General features: G+C 36.6%; 1 long non-coding RNA gene across 1 annotated transcript; it reads left to right on the top strand.

Annotated features, from left to right (window-relative positions):
- The first annotated feature begins 800 nt into the window (after positions 1-800).
- Positions 801-6,347, top strand: LOC138908980 (uncharacterized). Its single transcript, XR_011415459.1, has 2 exons — positions 801-1,820; positions 3,205-6,347. It is a non-coding gene; the product is annotated as an uncharacterized lncRNA (long non-coding RNA).
- The last annotated feature ends 5,127 nt before the right edge of the window (positions 6,348-11,474 follow it).

Here is an 11,474-nt window from a genome sequence, read left to right as displayed (position 1 = left end):
TTTCAAAGTTTTAAAGTCATCAGGCACCCACCTGGAGAATGAGGGAATTTGTTTTAATTTTCAAGTCATTATCAGGCGCCCACCTGGAGAACGAGAGAATTTATTTCAAGTTTTTAAGTCATCAGGCGCCCACCTGGAAAACGAGGGAATTCATTTCAGTTTTAAGTCATCAGGCGCTCAGCTGGAAAACGAGGGAATTCATTTCTATTTTAAGTCAGCACAGGCGCCCACCTGGAGAATGAGGGAATTTATTTCAAGTTTTTAAGTCAGCAGGCGCCCACCTGGAGAATAAGGAAATTTATTTCGAGTTTTAAGTCATCAGGCACCCACTTGGAGAACGAGGGAAGTCATTTAAGAATTCAATTCAAGTTAGAAGTAGCAAAAGCTCGCCTCAAGAATGCGAGCTGACAGTCCGAGATGACCAAAGGAAGAAGTCTCAATCCAGAATAAAAGAAAAAAAAGAAAAAAAGAAAAAAGAGAAGTGAATCCAAAATGCATAAGCCGATGAAAGACATGAACTGCTCAAGACATGGCTGAATACACGAGCACTGCAGGTCCTGTCTTGATCCGAAGAAGCTGTAGAAGAATGAATCAGCACCTGCAGTTAGCAAGCCGCAAGGTTCAAATCAAAAGTCTGCATGAAGAACCATTCAAGCCTCAAGATCAAGCTTCAGAAGACTTATAGATAGGAATCTTGTAACTCATAGCTGACAGGCTTAGTTAGTCTTTTTCATTTTTTGATTTTGATGTAATAACAGGACCGCGGACCGGAACCTCAACGGAATGGTATCTCAACTCGACTCTGTCATCCTCTCCACACATTCCACCACTTCATTCACCTCTGAACTACACATGACCTGATTCCTTTAAAGCCAAGGATATGTAGGCAGCTCAAATACCAGGGCTCGGTCACAATCTTTTATCCGTCTTTGTTTCGTTTTGAATAAGCGTCGGGTCATAAATCAATTACGTTGCTTATTGTTCTTTGCTCCGAAAACTCTTCGTGTTTCCAAGCAAAGAGGGGCAGCTGTAAGCATGTAATTTTTGACCCGCGTAACTTTTAAAAGGAATATTTCAAAAAAAAAATTATTTATTTTTATTTTTAATAGGATTTCAGTCAACTTTTAGTTTTAATTTTAAAACATATGTTTGAAAATACAAAAATAGTTTCATGTCATAATATAGATATTTTAATTAATTAGGATTGATTTTACATTTTTATGGTATGATATTTTAGGAAAAGAAATTAATATTTTAGCTTTGTAGAGTTAAAAGGCCACCTTTAAAGGCAAATTTGGCCCAAACTTGAGCCCAATTTCTGACAGCCCACTCCTCCCTTCAGCCCATTTACCCAATCCCTTAACCCTAAGCCCCTTCTCCCTACAAAAAGCTGATTCCGGACTTCACAAGAAAAAAGGGAAAAAAATTAGGAAAAAGCCAGGGTTTCAGAAAAAGAGTTCTCCAATTTCTCACCGGATTTTTCTGTTTTCTTTGAACATCTCAGAAGAAGGGATATAAAAAACAAAGGAAAATGCTTCTATTTTAAGTTAATTAGCATTTGAATTTTTTTTTAAAAAAAACACAAAAATACAATTCAGATGGAATTTGTTTGAAGTTCGTGTTTGAGTTCGGGTTTGGGTTCAAAATTTCGGTGCCGATTCGAGATCCCGTCTGGGGTTCGCGGTTTTAATTTGGCTCGCGGTTCCTACTCGATCGCTGCATTGTTTTCCTGGATTTTAGGAAGATTTTAAAATTGAAGAGTTGTTGATTGCTAATGTTCTGTACCGGAATTTGTTCGAGATGCTCTCTTTAGCTAAGAGGTAAACTCAAAGAGTCCTTTGTATTTTGTTATATTAATCGATTACTAGACTCTTGTTTCTTACTTGAAAACGTGTCTGACTGCCGATGCATTGTTTATTTGCCGTTGAATATTTCAACGGATTCCTCATGTTTTAGATTTAATCTATAATGAGTTTACTTGTGCGGCTTGTGATTTTGAGAATTAATTTATATCCCAATAGATTTGTTCTCCAGTATGTTGAAGTATGGATATGCTTATTCATTTAGAGTAAGATCTAAAGTCGAGAGTCACATGCTAAATAGAGATTTAAAAGGCACTAGCATTAAGTCATAATTTTGACTAATGTTTAACTGGATTCAAGATTTACTGGAGGCGTGAGAGTATTTATTTGTGTAACAGTTGATTTCGATTGAGTCCGGGTTTTAGTTTGAAATCTGGGATCTTTTGTTAAACTAATCAGTTGGTATAGTGCTCACTTGAAATTAGACCTGAGAAAGCATTATCCATGTTCATGTTAAATGTATAAGCCTGATTGTTAATAGTTCAGGGTGATGTTTTCCTCAAATTTTCTGGAGATTAAAGGGTCTATTCTCACTTGTTTAGACTCGGGTCTGCTCATGAGGGTGTAGTCCGTTGGGGCCTGGCAAACCAGATACATTCTCATGAAAAATAAGTACTCAATCAAATCATATTTGTGACTCTAAATGAATTTCATACTACCTGCCATAATTTAATCTCAAAGTAGCTTTAGGAAAGTAAATCATTCAAGAAAACGCTAGTACGACTAATAATAATCATCGTGACTATGGGTACGGTTCCCGTGGCATGGTCGCGATACGTAAATCCCATTCGGGTGTGCATTTCATGCGACCCGACCACAACTTAAAATAATACTAAAAATAAGCATGTCGTAAATCGCGTGTGCATTTCATGTGCTGCGGTTTGCGACGTGTGCCAAAATGACAAGTGTACGACATCGTGACTTGTTCCAGAAATATTTCCATAAATAATTAAAAACGGTTAAAAAGTAAAAATGCACAATAGGCTTTAAATATGTAATAAATCAGATAATTAGGCCAAGTATTAATTGTTAAGTGACCGTGCTAAAACCACGGAACTCGAGAGTGCCCCACACCTTCTCCCGGGTTAACAGAATTCCTTACCCGGTCTTCTGTGTTTGCGGACCATAAAATAGAGTCAAATTTCCTCGATTTGGGATTCAAAATAAACCGGTGACTTGGGACACCATAAATTATCCCAAGTGGCGACTCTGATTTAATAAATAATCCCATTTCGAATATTGTCACTTTAATTGGAAAAACTCCCTTATCCCCTATCCCCCTCGGGAAAAAGGAGGTGTGACAGCTTTTAAAAACTGACAAAATTTTCTTTGTTTGAAACAGGAACAAAGCAGTGCAAGGAATTTGGGTTTTCAACAAAAAAAAAAAAAAAAAAGAGAAAGAAAAAGAAGAGAAGAGCCGACAAAGGTAAGTTTCTCAAATTTTTGTCTTTATCTGTCTTGCTAGTGTGCATAAATGTTGCCATTGCTTTTCACATTTTTCCTCCTAGGATAAAAAGTCCTAGTCCGATGGATTTTCTCCCAATAAAAATTTTAGTCTGATGAATTTTTCTCCTAAGATAGAAAACCTAGTCTGATGAATTTTCTCCTAGGATTAACGTCTTAGTCTGATGAATCTTTCGTCTAAGATAATAAAAAAGAGACCTAGTCTGATGAATTTTCTCCTATGATCGAAATCTTAGTCTGATGAATCTTTCTCCTAAGATTGAAGACCTAGTCTGATGAACTTTCTCCTAGGATAGAACTCTTAGTCTGATGAATCTTTCTCCTAAGATACCAAAAAAAAAAAACAAAAAAAATCTAGTCTGATGAATTTTCTCCTAGGATAATAAGTTTTGAAAAAAAAGGAAGTCTGAAAAAAAAAACAAAGGTCAATTTTTAGTTTTCTTAAGTTATCAATATTTAGTTTTCTTGAAATCAGGGGTCCCGCCTGGAGAATAGGGTCAGTTTTTAGTTTAGTCAAGCTTAGTTTATAATTTTTCGCAAGCTCAATCTCAAATTTAGGAGACGCACTTTCTAGTTTGGGTTTTTCAGATTTTTATTTCTTTAGGAGACGCACATCCTAGTCGAGTCTTCAATTTTGCTCTCATCATTGCATCCTTCATCAATAGCATAGGTAATTTATAGTTCTGCTAATAACTCACAAATCTTCCTGGTGTAAACTGGGGCAGAAAAATTTTCTCTGTTTTGTCTGTGTTGTCATGATTGCAGGCACCCACCTGGAGAACGAGGGAATTCATTTCAGTTTCTAAGTCAGCAGGCACCCACCTGGAAAATGAGGGAATTTATTTCAAGTTTTAAGTCAGCATCAGGCGCCCACCTGGAGAATGAGGGAATTCATTTTAGCTTTAAGTCAACATCAGGTGCCCACCTGGAGAATGAGGAAATTTATTTCAAGTTTCTAAGTCATCAGGCGCCCACCTGGAGAATGAGGGAATTTATTTCAAGTTTTTAAGTCATCAGGCGCCCACCTGGAGAATGAGGGAATATATTTCAAGTTTCCCACCTGGAGAATGAGGGAATATATTTCAAGTTTTTAAGTCATCAGGCGCCCCCCTGGAGAATGAGGGAATATATTTCAAGTTTTTAGGTCATCAGGCGCCCACCTGGAGAATGAGGAAATTTATTTCAAAGTTTTTTAAGTCAATCAGGCGCCCACCTGGAGAATGAGGGAATATATTTCAAGTTTTTAGGTCATCAGGCGCCCACCTGGAGAACGAGGGAATTTATTTCAAGTTTTTAAGTCATCAGGCGCCCACCTGGAGAATGAGGGAATATATTTCAAGTTTTTAAGTCATCAGGCAGGTGGATGAGGGAATATATTTTAAGTTTTTAGGTCATCAGGCGCCCACCTGGAGAACGAGGGAATTCATTTCAGTTTAAAGTCATCAGGCGCCCACCTGGAGAACGAGGGAAGTCACTTAAGAATTCAATCCAAGTTAGAAGTAGCAAAAGTTCGCCTCGAGAATGCGAGCTGACAGTCCGAGATAACCAAAGGAAGAAGTCTCAATCCAGAATAAAAGGAAAAGGGTGAATCCAAAATGCAGAAGCCGATGAAAGATGTGAACTGCTCAAGACATGGCTGAAGTCGCAAGCTTTGCATGTCCCGTCTTGATCCGAAAAGCTGAAGAAGAGAGAACTAGCACCTGCAGCTAGCAAACATCAAGGTTTAAGTCAAAAGTCCGCATGAAGAACCATTCAAGACTCAAGATCAAGCTTCAGAAGACTTATAGATAGGAATCTTGTAACTCATAGCTGACAGGCTTAGTTAGTCTTTTTTATTTTTTGATTTTGATGTAATAATAGGATCGCGGACCGGAACCTCGACGGAACGGCACCTCACTCGACTCTCTCATCCTCTCCATACACTCCATCCCTTCATTCACCTCTTGAACTACACGCGACCTGATTCCCTTATAACCCGAGATATGTAGGTTGTCCAAAGTTAGGACTCGGTTGAACCTTTTCCCTTTTATTTTCTTCCTCTTTTGAATAACGTTATGGTCAAAAATTAGTCACACGGCTCACTTTGTCTTTGCCTGAAAACTCTTCATGTTTTCAAGCAAAGAGGGGCAGCTGTGAGCACCTAATTTTTTACCATACTTGTGATTTTTCAACACTTTTTAGTATGTAAATAATTTTAAGTTTAATCTACATATTTTAACCTTTATTTCATTTTTAGTAGGTTTTATTTAAGAAAATTAAAAATCACAAAAATTATATGTTCTTGATTTTAAAATATTTAGCTAGTATTTTTATTTTACACTCTTAAAAGAAAAAAAATTATTATTAATTAAAGCAAGAATCAATGAGTCATTTTCATGTGGCAAGATTCTTCCTTATCTTTTGTAACAAACTCACATGCTCTCCCTAAAAAACTCACATGCCCATACACTCTTTTTACTTGGCCACCAATTAATCCCTAACACCTAATTTTGAGAGGCCCGGAAGGACAGAGACGAAAGATAGAGGGGAGGCTGCACTTTCCTTCTTCAATTTTCTTTTCCCATTGCACTATTCCAAAAAAATAATCTTCTTCCCCACAAGCACGAACGAATCACCATGGCTTGAACCGAAAAAGTTTTAAGTCATTTTTCTCTTAAAAGTTAAAACCATCTCCCTTTTATTTTTCAAGAGCAAAAACCTTCATCATCGTCCCTATTTTCTCCACCTTTACACCACCATGAAACATCCATAAACACCCATCTCCTCAACCATTCACAATCACATAAATCTTGAGCCCAAAAACAAGATCAAACCCCTTTCAATTTCAAGCAATGTGCAGTTGTTGAGTTTTCGGTCGGCGACGGTATCACGTTTTGAGTTCCGGTCTAGTGGTTCAAGTTCCGTGTTAATTGCTGTTCACCCTGCTTTTTTCCTCGATTTTGCTTAAGGATCCTGTACAATTTTCAAGTATTTAAGAAAATCCGATGACTCCTTTTGAGAATCCGAAGGGGATTTGATTGAGTCCAGTTTGTCGTTGTTTTCGCTCACCGTTCGAGTTCTGCTGCTTTTGCTCAGAGGTTTTTGTTGAATATTTTGTTTGAGGCTTATTCACTGCTCGATTTTGTTCGACTTAGTTACTGTAATTGCTGAGGTTCATTAACTAAAAGACTATCTCAGGTTCATTCCTCCCACTCTCATTTTATTCTATTGCCTTGTTTATTAATACATGCTTTCAGTTGTGAAATTCATGTCAATAAATATGAGATCTTACTGTTTGTTGAGTTTTCTTCTTAATGGATTGATTTCTTTATTAGTTAGAAAATTGCTCTCATGTGCTTGTATTATTCTATCTTAAGAAGTACATGTAAATGTTAGTTTAAAGTTTGTTACATAATTTGCTGGGTTGATTTAATTGGATTTAAGAAAGAAAAATTGAGCCAGGGAGTTGGATTGTATTACTGTAGAGGTATCCATGTAATAAACTCCAAATTTAGATTAGAATATTCTTATTTTCTTTCTTAGTTGATTATTTGATTGGTCTACTGTGATGATGAGGAAGATGGGGTTTGCACTTTCGTTGTCCATTTAAAGTTAGTTTTAATTTGTTTTGGGTGTAATAAGTGTAACTAAGGCAGAGCATGAATCTTCTACTATTAAATAATAGCCTGTGCACTTTTATCCTTAAATAAGTTACAGAGTTTTTAGCTTCCACGCTTGATTCCAAACGTAGGAAGATAATAATCTTATTGAACATCGTAGTTTGCTTTAAGCGCGATTAATAATGAATCATCGTGGTCATGGGTATGGTTCCCGTGGCATGGTCACGATACATAAATTCCAATTCGGGAGTGCATTTCATGTGACCCGACCATAACTTCGAATAATAATAAAAATTAACATGTTGTAAATCACGGGTGCGTTTCACGTGACGCGATTCACAATGTGTACAAAAATAATAAGTGCGCGACATCGCGACTTATTTAAATAATCTCCATAAATATTAAAAAACGGTTAAAAGGAATAAAAAGCACAATAGATTTTAAATATGTAATAAATCAGACAATTAGGCCAAGTATTGATTGTTAAGCGACCGTGCTAAAACCACGGAACTCGGGAGTGCTTCACACCTTCTCCCGGGTTAACAGAATTCCTTACCCGGTCTTCTGTGTTCGCGGACCATAAATAGAGTCAAATTTCCTCGATTTGGGATTTAAAATAAACCGGTGACTTGGGACACCATAAATTATCCCAAGTGGCGACTCTGATTTAATAAATAATCCCATTTCGAATATTGTCACTTTAATTGGAAAAACTCCCTAATCCCATCGCCCCATCGGGAAAAAGGAGGTGTGACAAAATGTGCTTTGTTCTATCTCCTTTTATGAATCCTTCATTCATTAGGCTATGCATGCTGCATTGTCTTCATATAAAATTGTGGATAGTTTGTCACACTTCAAACCATAGTTTTTTCGAATAAGATGTATTATAGACCTCAACCACACATATTCTCGACTTGCTTTATGAATAGCAATTATCTCAGCATAATTAGATGAAGTAACCACGATTGATTGCTTAGTTGATCGCCAAGATATGGCAGTGCCTCCACATATAAGCATATAGCTTGTTTGAGATCAAGCCTTGTGTGGGTCAGATAAATACCCAGCATCGGCATAACCAACAATATCAGGATTGCAATCATTGCTATAAGAGAATCCCATATCGATAGTCCCTTTTAGATACTGTAATATGTGTTTGATTCCATTTCAATGTCTCCTTGTAGGTGTAAAACTATATATTGCTAAGACATTTAAATGAAAAGATTATGTCAGGCCTTGTAGTATTAGCAAGATACATTAGCATACCAATTGTATTAAAATATGGCACTTCAGGACCAAGAAGCTTTTCATATTTTTCTTGAGGTCGAAACGGATCTTTATTCACATCAAGTGATCGAACAACCATCGGAGTACTTAACAGATATGCTCCATCCATATAAAATCGTTTCAATACCTTTTTATGTAGGCAGATTGATGAACAAAAATCTCGTTTGCCAAATGTTCAATTTGTAAACCAAGACATAATTTTGTCTTTACGAGATCTTTCATCTCGAATTTCTTTTTTAAATAATTAATTGCCTTTTGGAGTTCTGTAGGAGTTCCAATAAGGTTTATGTCGTCAACATATACGGCAAGTACAACAAACTCTGATGTTGTTTTCTTTATAAAATTACATGGACAAATGGCATCATTTATAAAATATTACTTTAAAAAATACTCATTAAGGCGGTTATACTACATTCTTCCTGATTGCTTTAGACCATACAAAGATCTTTGCAATTTGATTGAAAATATTTCTCGGGACTTTGAATTATGTGTGTCAGCCATTTTAAATCATTCAGGAATTTTCATGTATATCTCATTATCAAGTGAGCTATAAAGGTAGGTGTGATGACCCAAAATATTATCTTTAAATTTAATAATTAATTATGTATTCTAAGACCTTGAAAAGTACTATTTTATCATTTCTTGACTTGCGTGCGCAGTTCATATAATTTTCCTAAAAGTTTTTGTGTGAAAAATGGATTAAAATGTGAAATAGAGCTTTAAAACTCAACTGAGTTGACTTTGGTCAATATTTTGAGCAAACGGACTCGGATCAGTATTTTAACAGTTTTGGTAGGTCCGTATCGTGATTTGGGACTTGGGCGTATGTCCGTAATCGAATACCAAGGTCCCTAGCCCGAGATATGGAATTTTGATAAAAAATTAAAAGTTTAAAAGCTTAATGATTTTTAAGAATTTACTGATGTTGGATTTATTGACACCGGATTCGTATTTTGGTTTCGGAGCCCGGTATAGGTCCACTATAATATTTATGACTTGTCTACCGAATTTGGTGAGAAACGAGGTTGATTTGACGTGATTCAGACGTCCGGTTGTGAAAATATAAGTTTTAAAGTTTTCTTGAAAATTTTCTTTGATTTGGTATCTGATTCGTAGTTCTAGGTGTTATTTTGGCGATTTGATCGCGCGATCAAGTTCGTATGATGTTTTAGGATTTGGGTGCATGTTTTGTTTGGAGCCCCGAGGGCTTGGGTGAGTTTCAGATGGTTAACGAGTTGAATTTTGGACTTGGAACTCTGCTGGAAAATTTTCTGATGCACTGTCTCGTTTCCTTCTTCGCGTTCGCGAAGAGGGGGTCGCGTTCGCGAAGGGTAGAGGGCAGTGTTCATCGCGAACGCGTGGAAGCATTCGCGTTCGCGTAGAAGGCGAGGCCTGACCGGGCACCAAGCGATAAAGCTTTGCGTTCACATAGGGTGTATCGCGTCCGCGAAGGCCAAATTTGGCAAGGCTTCGCGTTCGCGAAGAGCAATATTTTTGCAGCACAAAAATGTGCTTCGCGAACGCGAGGCACTGATCGCGTTCACGAAGGGTAAAAATCGAAAAAACAGAACTTAAGTTCTGGAAATAGGATTTCGTCCCATTTTCGACCATTTTCCAGTTTTGAGCTCGGATAAGGTGATTCTTGGGCGATATTTATGGGAAAATATTGGAGTAAGTGTTCCTTATCCTATATTAATTATATTTCATGATTTCATACTCATTTATATCATGAATCCGTGAATTTATGGAAGAAAAATTATATTTTTATAAAATCTTCAAAAAATGTAAAATGAAGATTTGAAAGCCAATCCGATGTCAGAATTCGATAATTTTTGTATGGTTGAACTCGTATCGGAACGGGTGTTCGAATTTCGTGAGTGCTTCCGGTATTCGAGATGTGGGTCCCACTATTAATTTTTAAAATAAATTTCAGATTTTTATTAGGAAAATTTGTAAATTCATATGGAATTAATTCCTACGATTTGTATTGAGTATATTGAATTGTTTATGATTAGATTTGAGGATTTCGAACATGAATTCGTGAGGCAAAGGTTTATTGAATTATTGAAATTTGATTGCAAAGCGAGGTAAGTGTCGTGGTTAACCTTGACTTGAGGGAATAGAACCCTTAAATTATTTGTTATGTGAGATGCCTGTGAATCACGTATAGGCAAGGTGACGAGTGTCTATACGTAGTCAAATTAATTGTTTGTATAATTATTTGAAAAAAATCATAAATCGTTTTAAATCATGAATGAATTATTATATTAATCGTTTCACTCATATTCCTTGTCAAATATTAATTCTTGAATTCCTACAATAATTGTTACATGCTTCTTTGACTTATGTGTCTTAATTGCTATTTGACATTTAGAATACTAAATATTAAACTGCCTATTTTCTCCACGATTTTCACAATTAATTGATAATTGTCATTGTTTGTTCATAAATAAATTATAATTATTGTGCGTCTTGATGCTTAATAGTTTCTCATTAGACGTGGTATTTATTGGAGTAATTTTTATTACATTTATGAGTTGTTGAAATATATTGGGGGAACGGGTTGCACGCCGCAACAGAAATAAAAGTGTATATATATATTGGGGGATCGGATTTCACGCCGCAACAGACTTATTTAAAAGCCTATATTAGGGGAGGGGGAGGGATTGGATCGCACGCCGCAACAGACTTGTTTAAAGTCTATATTGGGGGATCGGATTGCACGCAGCAACAGACTTGTTTAAAGTCTATATTGGGGGATCGGATTGCACGCCGAAACAGACTTGTTTAAAGTTTATATTGGGGGAACGGGTTGCATACCGCAATGGAAACAAGTTGAGGAATTGTGACTGCTGAGTTGATTTCAATTATTAATATTGTTTACTGGTCTTACTAATATTCCCGTAATTATTATTGTTGCTATTACTATTATTGCGTACATGTTAATGTAAGTGAACCTCCTTAGCCTCGTCACTACTTCGTCCAGGTTAGGCTCGGTACTTACCAGTACATGGGGTCGGTTGTATTGATACTACACTCTACACTTCTTGTGCAGATTTTAAAGTTGGTCCTAGCGGCGTACCATAGACTTGCTCAGATTTCAGTTACGCAGAGGAGACTTGAGGTATAACTGCACAGCATTTGCAGTTCTGAAGTCTCCGTCTATCTTATTTTAGCCGTGTATTTTCTTTCAGATAACTTTATTTTATTCAGACCTTTATTTGTATTATTCTAGAAGCTCGTGTACTGGTGACTCCAATTTTGG

Source organism: Nicotiana tomentosiformis, chromosome 4 (genome assembly GCF_000390325.3).
Source record: "Nicotiana tomentosiformis chromosome 4, ASM39032v3, whole genome shotgun sequence".
In the NCBI taxonomy this organism is placed as follows: Eukaryota; Viridiplantae; Streptophyta; class Magnoliopsida; order Solanales; family Solanaceae; genus Nicotiana; species Nicotiana tomentosiformis.
The sequence above is the reverse complement of the archived record's forward strand: the minus strand, read 5'-3'. Positions and strand labels throughout refer to the sequence as shown.